Below are 25,322 nucleotides of genomic sequence, written 5' to 3'. Positions count from 1 at the left end.
CTCTGTACCTCTTTTTCTCACTGGTTAACTTTTTTTTCATAAGCTTCTTGTTTTTCTTGGATGGTTTTTATTATTTTTTTTTTATTTTTCCTATATGTCTCTCATTTGATTTTTGAATTCTTTTTTGAGTTCTATAAATACTCTTTGGGCAGGGAACCATTTCACATTATTCTTTGGGGTAGAAGTTTTTGTTTTTTGTTTTTGTTTTTTACTAAAATGTCCTCTGAAGATGAATCCCAGTCTTCCCTGTCCCCATGTTTCAATGGTGAGGTTCTTTCTTCTTTGCTGATTCATTTTTTTAAATGATAGGTATTAGTGTAAGCACCTCAAATCATGGGATAGAGGGATAGTGCTTCAAATTTCCCTTCAGCTCTCCATTCTAACCAGGAACCTCAAACCAAGAGCTCCACCCTCCTGTAAGTGCCCATAGCCAGCAGTGTCTCTGCTCCACTGTCTCTGCATTCACCAAGTGCTGGTTCCTTCTCACCTAGGGCAGGGTCTCAGCAGCATAGCTGGGACTGGAATTCCCAATAAGCCAAGGTTTGCTCAGTTGGTGTTTTCACTGACTCCAAGAAGTAAAGGTCTCTGTGCTTCCTCCTGAAGCTTTTGCCACACCCAGATAACCCCAGGGCTACCCACTTAGTGTTTCTTGGGAGATATCCTGGAGGTATTTGCACTTCAGACAGGTTAATCCCCATCTAGGGGTTTTTCTTCAGATATTCTCAGGCTGTATCTGGAAGACCCCAGTTCTGCCCCAAGACTTCTTGATTTTTCATGAGTCTATGTTCTCCCTGAGGGCAAATTTTTTCTCTGTTGGGGGGGTGGGAAATTGGGAGAGCTTGAAATTTACCAACCTCTGCCACCATCTTTCCAGAATTCTCCCTCAAAAAAACCATTGAATTAAAATTTTTGTAATCTCAAGGATAAACAGGACCTAGAGATTGTGTTGAGATATAGGCAGAGTTTTTTTAAATTATGACCAATCTTCATATGGATATATCCATAGGAATGCCTCCATTTCTTCTCTCTATAGTTACTGTGAATTTTCACTTTCAATAGCCAAATGTAATGGAAAAAATTCTAGCTTAGAAGTAAGAATGTTAGCCAAGAAAAGCAGAATATGTAGGTAAGGAGGTAAACAATCAGAAGTTATGAACAAAAATCCTTGGACACTACACCAACTTTTCTCATATGCTGGCACTACCTACAAAATCTGGGGAGTAGTATGTTTTCTTTGAAGACATCATATAGACTAGACTTGAAGGTGAGATAAAGGGAAAACTATGCAAGATCCTGAGCAAGTTACTTTTCTCTGGACCTTAGTTTTCCAATTTGTCAAATAAGAGGATTAAATCAGAGGATTCTTAACATCCATTCTAGTTTTTGATTCTATGAGAATTTCTTCAAGGTTAACAAGTAGAATTCAATGGCTAAAGAGATAGGCTACATCAGAAAGATCACTAGGTCTGGAGATAGAGATTTTGGATTCAAATACTGCCTTTGATCCAAGCCATTTAATCTTTCTGAATCTGTTTTCCTCCACTGTGAGATCAACAGACTGCGGAACAGGATTTCTAACTTTCCTTTCAACATTTGATCTATAATTGTGTGATATCTTAAGAGTTCTTCTCTCTGTCTCTGCTTACATTTTTTAATGCTGTGTGTCCCTTAGAGAAATCTTAAATTATAGCCTGTGTTTCTGTCTAAAGTCTTAAGAACACAAGATACCAAAGATGGTGGATGATTTAGAACAAAAATGGCAAAACATATCGACCAGTTTAAAATGTAATTAGCAAATATTAGCAAAATTAAAAATACAGTAGAAATTAGGTGATGTTAATATATGATTTTCTAAGTCTAGATGTGACTGCAGGGATCCCCAAATATGGGTTGAAGTGCTCCACTTCTATTTGATGTAATACCACTGATCTAGATCACAAGGGTAAGAAAAGCAAAATCTTTGATGACACGTTCTCAGCCCTTCTCCATTTTCTTAAACGTGTCTGTTCTAAAGCCAATAAGATCCTTACCCTTTTGTAGCTTGGAAAAAACTAAGAATAGGCATAAATGTTTAGAACTATTGTTTCTAGAAAATAAACTGTTATCTTAGTTCAATGAATGAAAGAGGAGGTAAGAATGGGCTCCAGGGAATAGAGAATTCATATTAAATAGAGGTCATGAATCATGCATAAAACAGAAAGCCAGATTCCCCAAATCATCATCATATTGATTAGAAGGCAGATTCAAACATTTTTCTTGAGCTAGGGTCATGGGGAAGGAATCATGAAGTTGAAGTGTTGAGTCCCTAGATAAAGTCCTAAACAAAGAAAGAGCCAAATCATTCCATTCTACTCTTAATCACTGAATGGGTGTGGCCTCAGTCAAATTGAGACATGTTGAAGACCTTAGCTTAAAAAGGCTAAGGTTTCCCATTTCATCCATGATCACCTCCAATAGTCTTAATCTATATTTTACCACTGGATCCAGATGATTCTGGAGGGGAAAGTGAGATAGGTGACCTTACACAGCCCTCCCTCACTTAAATCCAATTCATTTGCATGTCATAGCATCATATCCCTGATGTTATGGTCTTCTTCAAAAATGATGACAAACAACAACAGCCATCCTTATCATAATAGGAATGGTATAAGATCTATTGCTTTTAGTGAAAGAAATCATCTAATCACTGACTTTTCAGCTCTGAGTTGGAAAGTTACAAAAAGAGAGGATACAGGTGATATGTATGAAGATCAGCATTGGGGTGAGAGCATAGTGGAAAAGTCAGTAGGTACAATGAAATGAATTATCATCATGGCACACAAGATATGTTCATGAGTATGTATCTCAGTTGGGAATCCTGATTTGGTAGCTTTAAAACTTAAGATATCATACACAAAAGTAGGAGAAAGTAGTGATGATTGTAGGTTAAAATTTGGTCTGATACCACTTATCTGGATTGTTAGCTATCTTGTCCAGATTTGCGTAGTCTACAAATTCAATATGCCTCCTTAAAATCACTAATAAAATATTGAGAATGTGATGTTTTATCTCTGAGTTCCTTTAGATTTGCAGCAGTGTTTGCTTAGGTTACTATATTCTTGCATATCAGTTGAATCATATGCCAAAGGGACATATTCATCCTATACTTTCTTATTCCAATAAATGACTGGAGCTTGTAGCATCACAGAAGTCATTAAAAAGAAAAAAAAACTATATTCACACTATTTCAATTCCTGTGAAGGAGAAAAAAAAATGATGGCCATGCTATCTTTATTCATCTGACAAGTAGTTCAGAAGAAAGAAATCTGGAATGAAAATGAATTGCTTCTCTCTTACTACCCACCTGTCTGCTACAAGGTGATAGGAAAAATGCTAAAAGGATCATGAGATACCCATTAACAGTTTGAATTTTCTGCCACAAAAGATTCATAATACCACTATTAGTAAGTAGTTCAAGAGTAAAAAAGATTAGTTTATAGAAATAGTTATATGAATTATTTTAAATCTGTATCATACAATTCCTAGTTATTTTCACATATCTATGGTGGACATAATGATATCCATAAGCAATTCTAGAAAGTACAATTAAAAAAAATACATTTTTTTCCTGTGAAAATTTTTTATTATCAAATATGTAGGCTCATATTAGCTGCCATAAATCATACTGTGTTCACTCAAGGACATTTCAAAGGACAGAACTAAGCAAGGAAACTTTATGTGATTTCTGTACTGCAGCACTGGAATATATCTGACTATAAAAAGATGAATCTTTTAACATAATCCTCTCCCGAGCATGTGAGGGGAGGAACAAAGATTTAGCTCACTTATCATACATTTCTATTTCTTCGACCCAATTTACATATGTACAAAGATGAATCTAAAACACACTTACCAAAATATATTTAGGAAATAAGCAAAGCATGAATAAATCCTACCTAGACCATAGAAAATTTTTGGATTGTGTGAACTGTATGTGGCAAGTATTTAAAATGGCCTGGATAAAAAGAGTGTTTAATGTTTAAATAAGAGAAGGTCATATTTTCAGTACTATTTTGGAGTTTAGGTAAGACAAAAGATAAAATATTCTTTCAACTGAAATGAGAATAAGGAAGCCCAGTACTCTTTCTAATCTAGGGATTATTATTAATCACTTCTAGCAATGCTTGAGTATTTTATTAGAAAGGTACTTGTTAACCCACATCAATTCCTAATAGATTGGGTTTCAAGCAATTAAAGAAAGCAAAGTAAAAAGTTCGAAATATCTTTGGACAGAACAATTAATTTGTTCATTCATGTCTAGGAGTTGAATGATTGAACAAATGAATGAATAAAAAAAGTTTTGATTCAATGTTAACTATGGTCTGGGAATATAAGTAGAAGAGCAGAAAGTCTCTTAATGGATCTCATATAAACACTTTGTTTTGTACATTGCTTATGTGTATCTTTATTTATTGTGATAGTTAATCATTTGTGGGTCTTATTCCCCAACCAGTGTACAAATTGCATGATTAGGGGCAGCAAAATAGCACAGGGAACAGTATTGGGCCTGGACAACTTACAGACCACAAGCACTTATTAGCTGTGTGATCTTGGGCAAGTTACTTAATCTCTACCTCATTTTCCTTAACTATAAAATGAGGATAATAATAGCACCTATACTGTCCTCCCACACACTTTAGTGCCAGGATTTTTGTGAAGACCAAATGAAATAATATATGTTTGATACAGCATCTGGTCCATAGTAGCTATTATATAAATGCTACACAATGATTGTCATTATTAGCTATTCTGGTAATAAGTACTGTTTCTTATATGAACTTTGTATTTACTCAATTGCCTAATGTAACATTCACACTTATCTTTAATTTAAATATAAAAAAACTGAGTTTCAGAGAGATTGAATTGCTCGGTTACAGGTGGCAAAGAAGGGACGGGATCTGAACCCAGATCCATTGACTCTGAATTCAGCACTCTTTCTGTTGTAGCATCAGAGACAGCAACTCAGGTGGCCTCTCTGGAACATAATTGTGACACTGTCTTTTCTAATCCCAGTTCCTAGAGTAAATTGCTACATTTAGATTCCTAAATCTTAGTATATTGTGCATTGTAGGAAGTGAAATTGCATTGAAAAAAGATGAAAATATGAATAGTAACTAATTAAGATCAATAGGCATGCATAAAAGAAATATATGCTAGAGGCAGAAGTTTTAAGGGTATTCAGGAATCAGCTCTCAAGATCTTTGAAAGAAAGGAAGATATTGAACAATTTAAAAAAATGAATTGGCTGAAAGCTGACTGAAAAGTGAAGAGAATTCAAGATTTCATTACTTTTATTGCTTTTTTGGTTACCACAAAAGTATTTGATTTAATGAAACAAAATGGGATTTTAAAAGATGAGGTATTTCCAATGAACTACCTATCATGTATTTATTAAATGCATGCAAGACTTCTTGATAGAAGTATAATTCTCTGGTTATTGATATAAAGTCAGATTTAAAATAAGGAGATGCATCCTGACCAAAGTGTCTGTAACTCTCCTGGAGAATATTCAACATAAAATCCATGTTACAGAGAGATTTCCTCACTACACATCATCCAGCCAACAAGCATTTATTAGATGCTTACTTTGTCCCTATCCCAGTGCAGGGCTTTGGAGATACAAAGCAAAAAAAAAATCACTACCACAACAACCACCAGTACCAATCCTTAAAGAATTTACATTCCAGAGGGGAGACATGTATATTAATAGATGGACAGTAACTTTAGAGGAGGAAGCACATAGATGGTGAAGTCCTCCAGATACTGGTATTCATAAATGACATTGTACTTATTGCATTAAACTCCAGAATATTACTTATTTTCATTAATAATAACCACAAGTGTTTTAATAGAGTGTAGTCTAATCTTCCATATAGAAAAAATAGTAAATAAAAATGACCCTTTTACAAACCATGAATGAATCTGGATAAATAATGAGAGGTTGTGACACTGTTTATCTTGGATAGGACAAAAGATAGATAGTATTATATCCATAACTACATAACACTTTTATTGATCCCAAGTTGCTCACTAAAACAAAAACTTATTTTTTAAAACCCCAATATTTTTCTGGTCATGCTTTATGGATGAACATTATGAAATATCAGTCCTCAGGTAATCTAAATGAGGGTTGAATGGTGAGCATAATCAAGACAGGCATATTACCAACCATATTTATGTCACTTTAAAAGTTCTTGCATTAATGTAATTTTTTAATTCCCCCCAAAACTTCCCCTCTTCCTACTTCCCTACAAATGGTAAGGATCCCACCATTGCCATTTTTGTTTTCTCACTCTCTTGCACACTATTCTTCCCTTCTATATAACTTATTGCCAAGACCTGTAAATTTTACCTTCATAGCTTCTCTCAAGAACTCTCCTTTCTCTTTTCTGACACAGTAACTATCCTAGTACAGGTCATCATCACTTCACATCTGAACTGTTACAATAACCTACTGATTGGTTTGATTACCACAAGATTTTCTCCACATTAGACCATGCTACATGCATTTATCAAAATTATCTTCCTAAAACACAGTTCTGATCATGTCACTCCCCTTCTCATAAGCTTCAATCTCCAATTTGATCTCCAAGATCAAATACAAAGTCCTGTTTTTGGCATCCAAAGCCCTTCATAATCTGCCTTCCACATTTCTAGTCCTCTTATATCTTATACCCTCTCTCCCCTGCCTCTATGTGTTGTCTGTGATTCAGTGACACTGACTTTCATCCTGTTTCAAAAACAGGACACTCCATCTCTTAACTCTGGGATTTTCACTGGCTATCCATCTTAATTCTAGCACCTCCACTCTATATATTATCTCCAATTTATTCTATATATGTTGTAGTTGTATGTGATTATTTGCATATTGTTTTCTCCATTAGATAGTGAGAGGTCTAGATTTTTTGCCTTTCTTTATCTTCTTAGCACTTGGCATAGTTATTTGGCACATACTCAGTGCTTAATAAATGTTTATTGACTGACTAATTCACAAGGCATATGGTCATTTCTGTAATATTCCTTTATTTTCACAAATTAATTTCTGTTAAAATGTATTTTTGTCTTTAAAATATATGAGTATGGGTACGTTTGGTAGTTTGACAACACATTCAGTTTCCAAATAAATTTACAGATGATCCATAGAGGTGGTAGTGGTTGTTGTCTTGTGGTCTTGTGTTCTCAGAGGATCAAAATGACATCACTATGTTAGAGTCAAATTGTGGTATATCTGATTATAGCTAATCAGACCAATATGAGTTCAGAATGCCTACCACTGGTTGGGCACAAAATCCAAGTTAAAACTTGGGATAGATTCTTTAAGTGTTCACATCTCTCATTTCTTTTGAGTTATTTCTACTCTACTTTGCTCATAGAGCACACCACCATCTTCTGCTGGTAGGTCTTGTGCCTGTGTCTCCCCATGTCACATAATCAATTCCAAAGTTCTTAAGCAAGATGTGACCAATATATACAAATGAATTTCACCATCAAACCATATTACCATACTCTTCCATCTCCACCTTTCCAACCTTATCACTGCTATGAGAACAATTTTTAGGAAAAAATACTTATAGCATTTAAAGAATCTGTATATTCAGAAATGGAGAAAGAGAAATAACAGTGAAAGGTGCTGAACCCATGAGCACTCCTAACCAGGGAATGATTTATCTACTTCTCTGTCCTGAAATATCTCCCCATATTGCTTATTTTTGTTCCTCTCCTCTTTTTAACTAAAGGACCTACAATTTACCTATTAGAGATTATTTGCGATTAATAAACATCTTTAGGAAAATTTTGAAAAAACAAAAGTCCTTTGGAAATGTCAGGAACTGTAAAGCTATCTACACATTAGAGTAGATTGGTTTAATTCAGCTGTTTTAGTCCTAACATCTGATCTTGCTGATGCCATCCAAAAAATAGATGTTTTTGTTTGATGTAAGGGAGAGATAGGTGAAAAAAAAATAGTATAGAAATTTTAGGGTATTAGAGAAGGCCAAGACAAGGTACCCAAGAGGAAAGCTTAGTACAACATTTGAATACCAGGAACTTGAAGGAAGAGAGTAAATGAGGAAGTTGGAGAAACGTGCAGAAGAAGGGAAGATAAAATATGCATTTATATACTTCCTATCATTTGCCAGGTGCTTTACAAATATTATTTCATTTGTTCTTCACAACAGCCCAGAGAGGACTGGGCTGTTATTATTCCCATTTTACAATTGAGGGAACTGTGGCAAACAGTGGTTGTGACTTGGCCATGCCTGAGGTCAGATTTGCATTCAGGTCTTCCTAACTCCAGGCTAGTGTTCTACTTATTGTGCCTCCTAGTTGACAGAATGATTACAAAAACAAATTATTGATATTTTAAAATTGTGACTAGCAATAGTTTTGTTTCCACAAAAGGAGAAAAAAGCTCTTTCCTCTCTCTTCTTCCTTTCTCCATACATCCACTATTACTAGGGCTGACTATATTTCAATTTTATTGTGAATTAAATGGGCTTTTGTGGTTTAGCCTAGAAATCTGACCCTTATCTAAAACACTACCTCTGTATGTGTGGGGGGGGATGTTTTGATTTCTAAATAATTAACTTAAGAAGGAATTTTTGGAACACAGCTGGCTTCCATAGGTCGCTTTACCTCTCTGTATTGCAGTACTCTTATTTGTAAAATGAAAGAATTAGACTAGACAGCTACTAAGGCCCTTCCTACCTTTGATTCTTTAATCTTATTAGGTTAAATAAATTATGCAAGGTTCTGAAACATCAAAGATCAGACAGAAGATAATCTTTTCCTCAAAGGCCCTTATATCCCACAGGGTGGATGAGACATATACATATACAATAATTTGCAGAAGAAGAGAGTGGTAACAACCCCATCATCAGAAAATGGCTCTGAGGAAAGAAGCTGACACATAAATTAAAAGAAGTTAAGGTTTCTAAGAGGTAAAAATGGGGAAGGAACATAATCTAGGCATGAAAATTGACAAAAGCATGGAGACTAGAATGATGGAATATTAAATTCTGGGAAAAGCAAGTAGCCAAATTTGGCTAGAATATAGAATGTGTTATAATGCCAGAAAAACTGAAGCAAGACAGAGATTAGATTTTAATATTTTAATGATGGAAAATTTAGGCTGAACAATTCAGGGAAATCGAGGTATTGCAATTCAGGGAAACTGAGGCATTACAGTGTGAAAGTGAATTACCTGGAAAAACAGGCCAAGGAGTTTGTATTTTATCTTAGAGGCAATGGAGTACCATCAAAATTTGTAAATTTAGAGTGATGCTGTTAGTCATGTGCTTGGTTTCAGTCTCACCTTTGGTATTAACAGTATGTTTTGGCTAAGTCCCTTAACATATTTGATCCCCAGTTGCCTCATTAATAAAATGTGGAAGCTAGATTATAAGATCTCTAAAGTCCCTCAAATATCACATGGAATCCTAGGAATACAGAAAAAGAGAAAAATAGATCAGAAGCTAGAAGTTATAATAAAGTATAGTGTTATAGTAAAAAGACCTAGTTAATGAGTAATAATTGAGATTTGGATATCCAAGGATCAGAAGGAGAAAGGAATACCATGAACAAATATATAAAGGCCAGAACAAACACTATATGTGAACCAAGAGTTCACATTGAAAAAGGAATATATTTTTGGGCAATTGAAACAGAAGGGCTGTCCCTGACATGTATAACTAAGTTTTATTAAAGTTGTATGTATTTTACAGTTCTTAATAATAATCCTAGAGAAAGATTTACCTGAAACACTGAATTTTGGAGGCTCCCACAAGAGGTCATGGGTAAAACATTATACTTCTTTGTTTCTGTTTATTCATTCCAGAATTTAAAACTTTGGATTAGATGATCTTCAATGTTTTTTCCAGATCTAGAAGGTACATTCACATGATCTTCCATTCTGTCAGAGATGGCATAGAAAATAGTACTTTGTATCTATGCAATCTAATCTTTTTAAACCCTGTCATCAGAGTTCTGGGATATATACATACATATACATTTATGTGCATACACACACATACACGCACACACAGATATATATACTTAAGTACATGTATACACATATATACAATATGTAAATATATATTCAGGTTTCTTCCTTTTGTAACTTGAATGATTTTAAGAAAATTTGTCACCATTTCTGATTATTCATATTCAAATTAGTCTACTTGCAAAGAATGATCTCTAAGATCATTTTATTATTTTTTGCCTTTTGCTTATTCATCAAGCAAAGATAAATATGTGAGACACATGTGTACTAGAGCAAGAAATCTGCTTCACATTGCATTGATAGAATGACATCTAAAATATTTTATACAAAACTTTCTTCATCTAAAGCTAATATATGATTTCTGGCTTGGGGTAAATAGTTATCTTAATTCTACTATTTGAAAAACTTTATTTTTTCTAGTGATTTTTTTAATTGTTAAAAATTTTAGAAAAATAATTTTCATCCTCCTTCTGACTTAAACCTAGGTCTTTGCAATTATAATTAATAACCCATATATTGACAAAATCACTTACTTTATTAGTCAAGTCAAAAAACATTTATTCTTGGTAAATGTGCAAGCCCCTTAGGAGGTGTGTGATCCTTATTAGCCAAACAATTTTCTCTTTTACTTTATCATTTAAGGAAAAATCATGGCCCATGAAAAGTAGAGATGTCTTTGAATAAATTATATGTAAATTTCATAAGCATATGCTTTAGTTCTGTTCTCTATATATGGCACATAGGTGTTTAATAAATATTTGCTGACTTATTGATTAAATTGCAGTTTCTAAAATTCCTTTTCTGTGTTTTGGGGGTAACAAAGTGTCCCTATGAGTAATTTGGCAGCTAAAATATAGCAGGTGCCTGATTATGTGGATTAACTTTCCAGAACTGGGAACAAGACAATGTTGTCTTTTTTTTATACAAGACAGCAGCAGTATCTTGGCTACTTGAACCATTTCCTCCATGTTAACATTTTAGCAGAATTGATATCTTCTCTCAAAAAAGTTCTTTCACATTTACTTATTGAGCTTGTTTAATTCTATAGGAGGAACAAATCATTGTGCAAGGCATTTCAAAGAAATACATGTTATATTGGAATTCTTAGGGTGTCATTTTTCATAGTAAATCTAAAGAGTAAGAGTAGATCACACCACTCCATCAATCCCAGATCACATTCCTCATTCACCTACCAAAAACTCAAGCCCTAAAGATAGGAAGAGCCCCTGCCCTTTGTTCCACAATAACATTGATATGAAGAGGAGGAAAAATCAAGGAATATGATTTCCTTTTTTTTTTTTTTTTCAAAAGATAATTTGCCAATCCGTCAGATATAGGATAAAAACAAAGCTTCATTCACAGTCTCTCTTTTAGCTGCTTTTTTAAAAATCCCTGTCCGTGGTCCTGAATCTAAGTAAATGCATTTGAAGAATAAATTTTTCTGTCATAAGCTATTTTGGTATGCAGCTTTCCATGAATCTCCTTTCAGTCCCTTCCACCCCCAAACTCAGTCTTTTATTATAATTTTCCTAAAATAAGAGTTTCTCTTCATTGACATTATTTAAGTGAAGACCGGATGGTCATTTATGTGACGTGTTGTAGATGGGATCTTTCTTTAGGTACAGAGTAAAATAGAACACATCTGAAGTCCTTTTTAAGGCTGAAATTCTTTGATTCTAAGAAATGAATTTGAATTCAACAAGGAAGTAAGATCAAAATAATATTAGGGAGATTGTTAACTCCAAAGATGAATAAAGAATAACTGTAAGGAGAAGAGCAATAAGACTTAGCCACATACTCTTAATATATCCTTTAATTTTGCCACAGGAAGCTATGAAAACTAAATCATCTTCTAAAGATCCTTACACCCAGTGATACTGTTTAGTTTCTTGGTTGTATTTGTATATTAAATATACACATACATACAAATATACACATATATACACATACATACAAAATATATACATATTTTGCCCTCTAGTCTGGGAGTCTAGTTTCATAAAAGTAATGCAACTACAAATACTGAATATGTGTTAAATTGCTACTTGGTTATTTTTCTTCCCAAAGTACTATCAGTGAGAGAACTATTTTCATGATTTTTGCATGTCTGCTATTTTATTTTATTTTATTTTCCAAATACATGTAAAGATAGCTTTCAACATTCATTTTTGTAGGACTGTGTTCCAGACTTTTCTCTTTTCCTCCCTTTCTTTCTTCCTTTTTTAGACAGCAAGCAATCTGATATAGGTTAAATGTGTACAATTCTTTTAAACGTATTTTCATATTTTTCATGTTGTGCGAGAAAAATCACACCAAAAGGGAAAAAAACACAAGAAAGAAAGAAAGATGCAAACAAAAAAAGAAGATGAAAATACTATGTACTTTGATCCACATTCAGTCTCCATAGTTCTCTATGTGTATGTGCAGATGGCATTTTCCATCCCAAGTCTATTGGAATTGCCTTGAATCACTGCATTGTTGAGAAAAGCCAAGTTTATCACAATTGATCATTGCATCTTCTTGTTCTTACTGTGTATACACACATGTGTATACATCTTGGTTTTGCTCATTTCACTCAGCATCAGTTCATGTAAGTTTTTTCAGTCTGTTCATCATTTCTTGTAAAGCAATAATATTCCATCACATTCATATGCCATAACTTATTCAACCATTCTTCCAAGGATGGGCATCCACTCAATTTCCAGTTCCTTGCTACTACAAAAACAAATGCTACAAACATTTTTGCATATGTGAATCATTTTTTCCTCTTTTATGATTTCTTCTGGAATACAGATCCACTAGAGACACTGCTGCATCGAAGGGTATGCGGTTTTATAGCCCTTTGGTTACAATTCCAAATTGTTCTCTAGAATGGTTGGAACATTTCACAATTCCACCAACAATATATTAGAATCCATTTTCTCCACATCCTGTCCAATATTTTTCATTATCTTTTCCTGTCATCTTAGCTGAGAGTTGTGAAATGGTACTTCAAAGGTATCTTAATTTGCATTTCTCTAATCAATAGTAATTTAGAATTTTAGAATAGTAATTTTTCATATTCTTAGAAATGGCTTCAGCTTCTTCAATTGAAAATTGTCTGTTCATATCCTTTGACCACTTATCAGTTAAATGACTATTATTCTTATAAATTTGAATCACTTTTCTATATATTTTAGAAATGGGACCTTTAACAGAAAAACTGGTGTAAAATTTGTTTCCCAACTCTCTGGTTCCCTTCTAATCTTGGCTACATTAATTTTGTTTGTTCAAAATCTTTTTAATTTAATGTAATTAAAATTATCCATTGATAATTTTGTAATGTTCTTTAGTTCTTTGTCTTTAAATTCCTCCCTTCTCCATAGATCTGACAGGTAGACTATCTTTGTAAAATTGATATTTTAGAAAGAATAACGATGGTGCATCAAAATAGGAAATCCAAATGGTATGATTGGTAAATTCTTAGATAGGGAAATGATGATTCAATCCAATTCATTTAACATTTATTAAGTACCTACTGTGTAAAAGAGATTATTTTCTTGGATGCTGGACATAAAAAGATAAAAAAGTTTCTGCTCTCAAGAATCTTATGTTGTAATTAGGTTACAATATGTATACAGACAACTAAGTACAAGATAATTTGGAAAAGAAGATAGGACTGTAAGTAGGAATATTAGATAATGTGACTGATCTGAGACTTGAAGAATTCTAGAAAATCTAAGGAGATAGAAGATGTGTACATTCCAGATATGGTGGGGTGCAGTTTGTATGAAGGTATGGAAGCAGGAGATAAAATGGAAAGTTTTGAAAATATTAAGTAGGTCACTTTGAATGAATATGAATTATGCAAGAGTGAAATGGTAAAAGTCTGTGAAAAACTGGAATCTATAGGTACATATGATCACTAAGAGCCAGGACCTCTTCATAATAAATAATAACTCAAGATTTACTTCATTTTCTGACAAATACTAGACTGCTAAATCAAGGTAATAGAAGACTATAGACATAGTTAACTTTAACTATATCTTATCAAAAATTTGATAAAATCTGCCAAGCACCTCTTATGGATAGGATCTAGAAACATGGATTTGAGTGATAGCACAGTTATTTTACCAGAACTAGTTGAAAGACTGTATCCAAAGAATAATTGTTAATAATTAAATATCAGCTTTGAGGTAGGTTGCTAGTGAAGTGCCTCAGGACCCTGTCATATTTAAAATTAATTATTTTGAAGAAGACATAAAAGCCACCCTTATCAGATTTTCACGACACAAATCTAAAAGGGATAGCCAATATGATGGATGATCCAAAACAGTCTAGAATGACTAGAAGAGTGGGGTGAATCTAAGATGAAATTGGATAGAGAGAAATATGAAATCATATATATAGAATAAAAAATTAATTTCTCAAGTATATGATGAAGGCATGGCTAGATAATAGTTTAAATGAAAAATATTTGGAGGTTTTAGTGGACTTGAAGCTGAATATTCATCAACAATATAATTTGACAAATCATAAGTCAAGTATTGTGCCCAGGACACAGGAGGTAATGGTCCTTCTATACTGTGCCTTGTCAGTTAATATCCAGATTCTTTTAATTAGTTTTGAACACCACATTTTGAGTAAAAAGCATGCTCTATTGAAAAAAGCCTTTAATTTAGAATCATAGGTCTTAGATTCAATTCTTAGCTGTGCTATTGAGTATGTACAAAACATCACTCTAAGTCTCAGTTTTCAGTATTGTAAAATAAGAGATCTAAATTGCTAAGGATCTAAAAACTTCAACAGTGATGCTACAGCAAATTGGAATATATTCAGAGGACAGCTACTCAGTTAGTGAAGGGACTAGAAACTAAACGACAAGAGGAAGGTCTAATGGAAATGAGATTATAAAGCCCAGTTACCTCAAATATTAGAAATTTTAAATGTTGGGCTTGAGCATCTTAATACCTAAGCATTCCATATATCCTTTGGAAGAAACCACTTGATGAGTCAATGGTTGAAGTTATGTGAGGAAAAAAGGATCAATATGAACAAATCAATCAAAAAGCATTTATTAAATACTCACTAGATACCACACCTTGTATTAAGCTCTGGGGATAAAAGATAAAACTGAAATAGTCCCTACTATAAGAACTTATGAAATGTGCTCTCTATTACATAGATGCGAGTAGTTTAGGGTGCAGAATGATAGGTATATTTTTGTATACAATATTTGAGGGGCAGCTGGATGGTACAATAGATAGAGCAATGGTTCTGGAGTTAGGAGGAACTGAGTTCAAATCTGGCCTTAGACACTTAACATTTACTAGCTGTGTGACTCTGGACAAATCACTTAACCTCAATTGCCTCTCAACAAATTAAATATACAGTCATTGAAGGAATTGGTTTTGTTTGACTACGCATATTTGTTACAAGAAATTTGTTTTTCTCCCACTGGAGTAAAAAATTGGAAGGTGAAAAAATAAAAATTTTAATTAAAAAATGAACAAACCCAGAAAAGATTTTCTACAAATGTGAAATGTTGCATGTACTTTCATTGTTACTTTATTTTACTGCTTCCCTTTATTACAAGAGTTTTCTGGTGAAATGGAATAATCATAAATATTTACAAGAAAAGAGTTTCTATAAAAACACAGGATATGCATAAAAATAAAGCAATCAATAAAATTTAAAGATAAATATAAAAATTAAGAACATTAAAATGGATAGATTTGCAAACAAAATTAAAAGTTCTTGAAAGTAAAGATGTAATTTTCCCGTCCAAAATCCCATCAGCATGTACATATAGAGAGGTATATTAAATTGATACAAAATGGGATATAAGATAATTTTTGAAAGAAGTCTGTACTTGAGCTGAGCCTTGAAAGAATCTAAAGATTCTAAGAGAGAAAGTTAAGGAGAGAGTCTAGGAATTCCAGACATGGGGAACATTCAATGCAAAGAAATGGAGATGGGAATTGGAACCCAAATATGAGAGAATAGTAAGAAAGCTGTTTGACTAGATACAGGGTTGTGGTATTATGAAGAGGGATAATATATACTAAACTAGAAAATTTGAGTTGAGGCCAGATTGTAAAGCATTTTAAATGCTAAACAAAATAATTCATATTTGATCTTCAAGATAACATACAGTTACAGAGTTTATTGGGTGATAGAGTAATATGATCATATATTTTAAAAATCTTTGTCAGGTGGATGGGGAGAAACTTGGGGCGAAAAAAAAAACCAATTAAGAAGGCTTTTCAGTAGTTCAGACAAGAGCAATAAGGGCATGAACCTGGGTAATAGTGATGTGAATGGAGAGAAAAGAAGAAATGTAAGATCTGGAGTTAAGATGACATTTTGTCAGTGATTGAATATGTAAGATGAGTGAGAGTGGACCCAAGTATGTCACTGAGTTTGTTAACTTGGGTGACTAGGAAGTATTGTGGCATCCTCAATAGAAATAAGGAAGTTTAGAAGGAGGGTGGATTTTGCAGTAGCAGGGGGAAATATTGAATTCTATAATAATTTGAGTTTGAGATGCCTAAAGAATATAATTAAGTTCAAAATGTTTGGGAGAACATTGTTGATACAAGATGGTAGCTCAGGAATGAGACTAGCATTGGATATATAGAAAGGCAGTCATCAGCATAGAGATGAGAATGAAATTTATGAGAATATGGTGACTAATGAGATCTCTGAGAAAGAGACAGACAGGCAAGCAAACAGAGACAGTAAGAGTAGGGGAAAAAAATAAAACCATGGGATAACTTTGGGGTACAACTGTAAGTAAGAAGCATAATATAGATATAATCCAGACAAGGAGACTAAGACAAGCAGATAGATATGTAGGAAAAAGTAATATAAACTAATCCTCACTACATAAAATACAAAAACTGCCATAGTGTTTTTGAACTTAAAGGAAACATAATCTATAATATTTTTAATGAATATAAATTAGTATGGTATCTTACAGAGAGTATTAGCCAGCTAAACTTTATTATTATGATTTGGGATCAGTAAAAGTTACTGACATTGAAGAAATCATAATAACACAATTGAATTATTTTAGTGCTACAAATATCGTGTGCTTTTACAGAAACTCTTTTCTTGTAAATCTACCTCCTACCTCTTTACCTTCCCCCACCCTAATCACCCTGACTACCACCAACACTCACTACCAAAGAAACTAATGCATAGAAACTAATTGATAACAAGGTTTAACATATGCAGCTAACTACCTCACATAGTGTTAATGTGATGCAGATGCATCCTCAAATAGGATAATTGACTTTGCACAAATGACTGTTTCAAATCCAAAGACTATATTTTAATCCTGGAAAAGCCATGATATAAAAGGATGCAATTGGTCATAAGGGAAACTAGATTGGAAAGCACGTGTGACTATCACCATTATTGGAAAAAACAAAACTCTTCTACTAAGAGTGGTCCAATAACATATTTGCATATGAGCACAACATTTATTTTTTCATAGGCACAAGAAATAAATGATGTTGCATAAAGTGAGTTATTTAAAAAGCCTTACATAAAGAAAATTGTAATGTTCCCTAGAAGGAAACAAATAATATGCATATTAATTTATATAATATATATGTATGTATATGTATGTATACACATATATGTATAATGTATATTATTTTAATGTTTATAAGGTATATTATCTACATTATTTCATCTGCAATAATAAATCACTTTCATTTAAAAAATACTAATTTTGTAACTTCATGAAGAGACTGCTGTGGGTGAGTCATATTAGAATAGCCCTCCTTCTGACATCTGACATGGTTGCATGAGTTAACCTTCAGCATTCTTCCTGATAGCACCCCAGAGGGAATGATTACATTCTATTTGGCACATATTTGCTTGTCTTTCAGTGGGTAGAAAAAGGAATTAATTTTCTTTGTAAAATTATCAAGATCAAATCTTGAGGAAACTTGTATTAATCTAACAGCCAGAGTATATTTTTATTTCTTATAACGTTACAAGGAAAAAATTCCAAACTGTATCAAGGCCCTCACAATCTTTATTGTATTGTTTGGGTCACCTAGTTCTTCAGTTTGATGAAATCTAAGGAAATGTTGCTGATGAGACTAATAGAACATCAGCAAATCCTTCCTTCATTTTCATATTCTCTTACTTGCACTAGATACCTGACTCTTGTTCTCTTATTTTAAACTGTTGGCATTGCCTCTACTCAAATAGGACATACTGCAAAAATAGGCCACTGGCAACAAAGTATATTGTTCTCTGATGAGTTTTATTTCTAATATCCATAAAACAGTATATGGGCTCATACTGGAGTGAAATCTGTCTATAATCTTTTCCAAATCATTAGTTGAAAGCACTAATCTATAAATTACATGAAATTCAAAGCCATTATCATGATTATTTTAATCAATTAAAAAAAGCATTTTCTATTTCCCAAATAGGTGACAGTATTTATTCTTATTTAATAGTATTATTAATTAAGGCTTTTCTGCCTAAAAAGAGCTATAGCTTGAGAACCATTTTTAGCTATCCTGAAAGAGAAAGGAGTTTAAAAAGGCAAAAGGGTATAATGTAAAGCATTGAGTTTGAGCTCTGGCTTTTGAGCTTAGACAAAATATAAATTCTCAGGGTTTCTATCTCTTTATCTCTTAATACATGTACTACCCATTTCACTTAGTTGTTCTGATGTTTAAGTGAAATAAAGTATTTTGTTAAATATGCAGGGCTATTTAAATCTGAGTCATCCTCCTCTTTTCTTTTGTTTAAATACTGCTATGCTAAGTAGGCAATAACTGTTAAAACCCTTAGTTGGGTTGGTTGGGTTCTTGTGATATGCCTTTTGATAAGCAGAAAACAAGCATTTTGGGAGTGAGAGGTTGGAATGTGATGCCTTGTTCAATTTAGTCTTGTTGAACACTCCCTTTATCTCTTCTTGGCCAATGCTTATTACATACAATTGGAACAGCTCAAAAGCATGACTTCCTAGTCCTATACTTTTCTGTCAGTGGAAACTCAATTGGCTTCATATATAAAACCAACTAGATATCTAAAGCATTTTACCCCATTGTAATAAGATATTACCAGGGATGGCCCTAAGCAAAATTGTAAAATAGATTATTTGTTTCCAGTGCACCTTCATTCCCTTTTATGTTCACATTCTCTGTGACCATCCTATTACAATTTGTTTTCCCAAACAAGCAAGTTTTTAGGCCTTTCTCTATCTATTCCCAACCCCAGTTTAACACCTTATCCCATGTTTCAAGCCTTAGGTTTCTTTTCTCCTCCCAACCTTAACAACAACAATAAAATACTATAATTCCATCCTACTCATTCTTTCTGCTATTGAATCAGTGTCATTATGTGACTGGTTCAGCTAATCTGATAAACTGATTTTGACTGAAGTGTTAGTGGCTGATTTTACTTAATTTTTCAGTTCCCTTCTCTCTATTTATCTTTTAATTATCTTCAGTGAGTGTTTATAATTAATTATTTTAAGAGGAGTGAAAAGTAGGAATTTGGAATACCCTGCAGAGCAAATGAGGAAGATAATTTTAAGCAAGCAAGTTATTTTTTTGGGGTCCCTCGAGTCATATCACATAGGAGGTTGCTTACCTTCTGTCCTTATATAATCAACTGCGGATATACTAATAAATTAAAACTATTCCTCAGTGAACTTACTTATCCTCTTGGCTTTTGCTATTATTTCTTCTGTGAGGACAATTCCCAAAGCTCTGTCTCCAACCCTCACATCTCACCTGTGAGGTGAGATCATCTCCCAATTCTGCACCTGCTTGTTAAAAATTTACATGTGCATATTCTGCTCTTAGTTCCAACTGTGCATGTCTAAAGCTAGTCTATATTCTTTTGATCCAAAGCCTTCCCTTTCTTGACATTGCCGTTTCTGTCGATACCATTGTCATTCACCCACTTACCTCAGATTCAAAAATTATTTATTCCTTTTCTTTGCCCCCCCATAGTTAGTCATAAGTATTGTTTTATTCTTTCTTTGAAATTTTTCCCATATGTCTTCTCTATTCATACTCATTCTACCCTAATTTAAACTATACTTACTTTACATCTAGATAATTATTATAATCTCCTGACTAGATTTGTGCAGTCTCTATCTGTCTATACTGTATGCCAGTTTAATCTATTTTTACACAGTGCTACCAGATTAATCTTCTTAAAATATCCTTCCCTTTACAAAAAGATCACATCTTTCTGTGGCTCAAAAACCTTTTATTGTTCACCATTACCTACAGGATAGACTATGAACCCCTAAGACTAGTGCCCTCTCACACCTACTTTTCTAGACTTATCTCCTACTACTGATGAATAGGAACCTTTTTACTTAACCAAGTTGCCCCTTTCCATCTATGCTTTTTTTCAGCTCACTATTAAATTGATCTTTTTTTCCTTGCCTGGAATGTGCACTTTTTCTATATGCCTATTTCAGTGATACTATTCTTCAAGGACCAATTCAAGTCCAACCTTATCTAAGAAGTCTTTCACACAATCACAACAACATTCTTTTATCTCTTTTTTCTTTCATAGTTAGTCTATGTGTAGCATTCATTTTAGTTAAAAACTCCTACCTGGATGAAGAAAAGGATGGAACCAATTGGAGCCCTCCCATCCTAGGATCTGATGGTTTGAATAGAAGAATGTCAGTAATTTCCTGTGGTATCATAGGGTATATTTAGCTTATGTATGCAGTAGCATAATTATATATATTTTTTTCTCCTACCAGGAGATTGCTCCTACCAGCAATTCTTAATCTTAATTCAGTGAAGTCTACTTCAAATTTTATGCTAACACTTCTATATCATTACCAGAATCCCAAATTCTATATATCCTGTGGAGAGAAGACTGAAAGGGTTCTTTTTTCCTGCTACTGTGTACCAAATAGAGATAGCAGAAATCATAAAACTATGCCAATTGAGTCCACCAAAATTTACATTATCTAATCTCAACTCAATCCTCACAGCATTGAAATAAAGATTCATTATTCAGTAATTGATTCACTCTCCTATTCTCCAAAATGATTGTTCCAAACTTTTATCCACATCTCTTCCCCACATGCTTTCAGCTGAAGACCTTGTCTTATAAGAAACTGATAAAATTAAGACAATTCCTTAAGATCCTTTCTTTACCCACTCCTCCTTAACTCTTATCTCTTACACATCTTCCACTATTATATCCTCTTTCATTCTAGTTTGGAAGAAGTGACTCTACTTCTAGTCAAATTCTTCTACACATACCTGTATACCATCTGTTTATACCTATTCTAACAGATTGTCCCTATTATCACCTTCACTCTAAGATACCTTCACTTACCATTTTATCTCATCTCATTCCCTATCTACTGGTTCTTTTTCTAAAGTCTACAAAAAGATTCATATCTCCTCAATTTTATTCCACCTCCTCATTTGATCCCACCATCTCAGTTGGCTATTATCTAATAACATTCTTCTCCTTTATAACTAAACTCCTTGAGAAAATAATCCATATAGGGGATTTTTATTTCCATTTTTCTCACTCAATTTTAACCCTCCACCATCTAATTTCTGACCTTACCATTCAACAGAAACCACTCTAAGCACAGTTAACCATGATCACTTACTCACTCAATCCAAAGACTTTTTAATCAATCCTTATTTTCCTTTGAATGGTTTTGATCATCTTCTGCTCCCAGCTATTGTCTCTTCTCTAGGTTCTAATGTCACTGTTCTTTCCTTACTCTCTCTTTAATCAATCCTTATTCTCCTTTAAATATTTTTGGTCATCTCCTGCTCCCAGCTAGTATCTCTTTTCTAGGTTCTAATGTCACTGCTCATTCCTGACTCTCTCTTAGTGATCCTCCTTAGTCTCCTTTGTCAATTCTTTATCCATGTCATACCCACTAAATGTGATTATTTCTCAAAGCCTTGTACTGGGCCCTTTTATCTTTCAGCTCTATATCATTTGGTGATCTTCCATAGATCTACTTTCTATAATTCCCAAGCTACACTGTCATGTCACAAAATGCCTTCTAGATATCTCAAACTATATATCTTATAAGCATTTCAAATGTAACATATACAAAGTAGAATTCATTATTTGTCCCCTAAATCCTTCCCTCTTCCAAAATTCCTTATTATAATTGGATACTATCATCCTTCCAGTAACCCAAACTCACAAGATCGATATCATCTTTGCCTCTTCATTCCCATTAATTCCACATATCTAGTCTGTTAACAAATTTTGTAGTTTTTATCTTTAGAATGTATCTTGCATATGTTCCTTTCTCTCCATTAAAGTAGCCACAATCTTACTTCAGGACCTTAGCAATTCTTGCCTGAACTATTGCAGAGTTTTCTAATTGATCTCTAGCTCAACTCTTTCCATGTCTTAATCTATCCTCTGCTCATTTGCCAAGGTAATTTTTCTAAATCTTAGGTCTGACCAAGCCATATCTCCTGCTCAATAGTAAATTTCTATTACCTCCAGGACCAGATATAAATTTCTCTGTTTGATTGTTAGAGTACTTTGTAACCTGGCCCTTCCTTTTTTTCCAGGCTTCTTGTACCTTATTTTGTTACATGCATTTTACATTCTACACTAGCGTATTCATACTTTCTTGAACATGGCAGTCCATCTTCTAGCTCTTTTCCTTTGTATTGGTTGCTCCTCATGCCTGGAATGTTTTTTCTCTTCTGATCCACCTATTAGCTTCCTTGTCTTCTTCCCAGACTCAAGTCAAAATCCACTTTCTGCAGGAGGCCTTTTCTGTTTTCTCCAACTACTAGTGCCTTCTCTTAGATTACTTTGTATTGATTCTTAATATATCTTTCATGCAACTAAATATTTATGTTATTTCCCCCACCAAAATATCTACTCCACGAGGGCAGAAGCTGGTTTTTGTTTTTGTTTTTTGTCTTTTTTTTTGTATCCTCACTGCTTAGTATAGTGCCTGGAACTTAAGCATTTCTGAAATTCTTGCTGAGTGACCTCCATTTTCTCTTTAAAACACACAATTCTTACATTAATTAAAGTGGACTGACAATAAAACATCATAAAGGAATGTACATGGGAGTGATCAGAGGAGGAGAAGTAAACAAGAAATGGTACTAAAATAACAAGTTAAAGGAATAGTAACCAAAGAAAATATCCATGATTTAAAGCTTTCCCAACATTTTATCCACTCCACTTAACTCTTTCTTGCCTAAAATTTTTATCATCTACTTGAGCTTTGATGTGAAGCAAGTTCTGGTTCTGTGACCATAGATTTGCTAGCCACAATTATTCTGTGGAGTCCTCTGGAATAATCTGGCTCTTCAACCTGCAATTGCTTATGATGATTTGGGCTTGGGTAGGGACTTTTCTCTAATATCAACATAACTTATTTGTTTCACAATCTGACCCTCTGAATCACTGGCTTATGACTTAAGATAGTCTATCTTGCTCACAATCTTATCCCTAAAGTCCCAACAAGAAATGACTTTCCTTTCTGATCACAATGCTACTGCTTTAGAATATCAGATCTAATGACTTGACCTTTTAACTCTCTGGCCCAAATGGAATGAATCACTTCTGTGATCTGATTGATTCCTTGAGGTAAATTTTATAAACTATCTTTCTGTGTTCTGATTGACTCCTTAAAGTAAATTTTATAAACTATTTTTCAGCTGGTTTGCCCCTTAGTGAATTAGTTTCCTCTTCTACCTAACTCATATAAGCTGCAGCCACATCATAGTCTTGCCTAACCAAATTTCTCAGAATGGATTAAAAAATCAAAAAGCTTTGAGTGAGCTCTTACTAAATGCCACATGCTGTGCTAAACTGGGTAGAAAGATAAAATAATTACAGTCTTTGATCTCAAGGAGTTTACATTCTAACAAGGGCAACAACTCACAAAGGGAAAGTAGCTATATTAGAGCCATAAGGGAGCATTTTGACATACACCATCAGGGAATAAAGGCAAAGTTGATTTGATCATGGTTCATGAATCTAGAACTTGGTAGGGAAGAAGAGTGGAAAGAGAGAGGAGAAAAAGCCACACATTGAGAAGATATCTGGAAAATGTGTTGAACAAAATGATTTATGGCTAAGGTTTCCCTTAAAATAGTGGTAGAGAAGAATCAATCACCAATCATGAGAGTAGTCTCAGACCAGAAGTTTCTCCAGATTGGCAAGGCAGTTGTCAAGGAGCAGATGACTAGACAGAAAGGAGAATGAATATATGTCTCTTGATCCTTCAGAGTTGCTTTCATTAGATTAAGTGACTTTCTAGATATGAACTTGTGTTCTTAAATGGTCCTAATTTTTAGCTATCAATTATTGATGTGCTAGACTAACAGACATGATTAATTCATTTTGAATAGCTTTATTAAATAAAGACTCAATCAGTCTCCCAGACCAGAATCAAGACTCATTGAGTCTATTCAGCCCCCTTTCCCCTAAAGATTAATCACCAAAATTATCATAATTATGAAAAAGAACTCATTGACATAATGAGATGTTTGTTATATTTTTCCTTCTCCAAAAATAGAACACAAGACCATTTTATCATATTTCTTAATCCCATGTATTCTTCTTTGGTAAAAGGAAAAAATAAATATTTTCTACCTCATTTGGAATATATTAGAAGAAAACTAAAAAACTTCAACATTTCCATACTTTCTTGTTTTGTTCAATCAGAAAACTTATTAAGACAATTTATTACAATGAATCCAAATTTGATAGTTATGTCTCCTCATAACTTCTCATAGAACACTGGATTCTACTCACCCAAGAATCTCCCTTTACTTGTGAATCAAGGTTCTCACAACTATACAAAATGATCAAAAGACTTCCATCTAAGGTTTCTGTCTTAAGTAAAGTGAAATCTATACCTATAGATAGAGCTGGATACTTGTGTTTCAAGTGCATTGATACTGACCATTCCTACAAAACTTTCTTCTCACCTTTCTTTTCTTTGGATTCCTAATCTTCCTTGAAGATCTAGTTCTTTTGTTACCTTTTCCGTGAAGTCTTCTTCCCTGAAAGTCGTCTCTTCTTAAATTCCTTCTTTCCTCATTCCTCCCTCCATCTCTCTCTTCTTTCTTTCTCTTTTCTTTCTTCCCTTTCTTTTCCCTTCCCTTCTTTTTCTTTTCTTTTCTTTTTTTTTGAGACTGAGTCACCCTATCTAGCTCAGGCTAAAAGTACAGTAGCCACTCTGATCAGTACAAAACCTCATTATATTAGTACTGGATTTGATGTAGATAGGCAATAGCTTAGCACACTGGAACTCAAGAAACACACTTACTTC

At 33.6% G+C, this 25,322-nt stretch overlaps 1 protein-coding gene across 6 annotated transcripts in view; it reads left to right on the top strand.

The window, feature by feature from the left end:
- Positions 1 to 25,322, top strand: part of SLC4A10 (solute carrier family 4 member 10) — a 361,700-nt gene that overhangs the window by 120,612 nt on the left and 215,766 nt on the right. The gene's annotated exons all lie outside the window — the stretch shown is intronic.

The sequence above is a fragment of the Sarcophilus harrisii genome, chromosome 3, assembly GCF_902635505.1.
Source record: "Sarcophilus harrisii chromosome 3, mSarHar1.11, whole genome shotgun sequence".
Lineage (NCBI taxonomy): Eukaryota > Metazoa > Chordata > Mammalia > Dasyuromorphia > Dasyuridae > Sarcophilus > Sarcophilus harrisii.
Note: the sequence above shows the minus strand (reverse complement) of the source record. Positions and strands in the feature narration are given on the sequence as shown.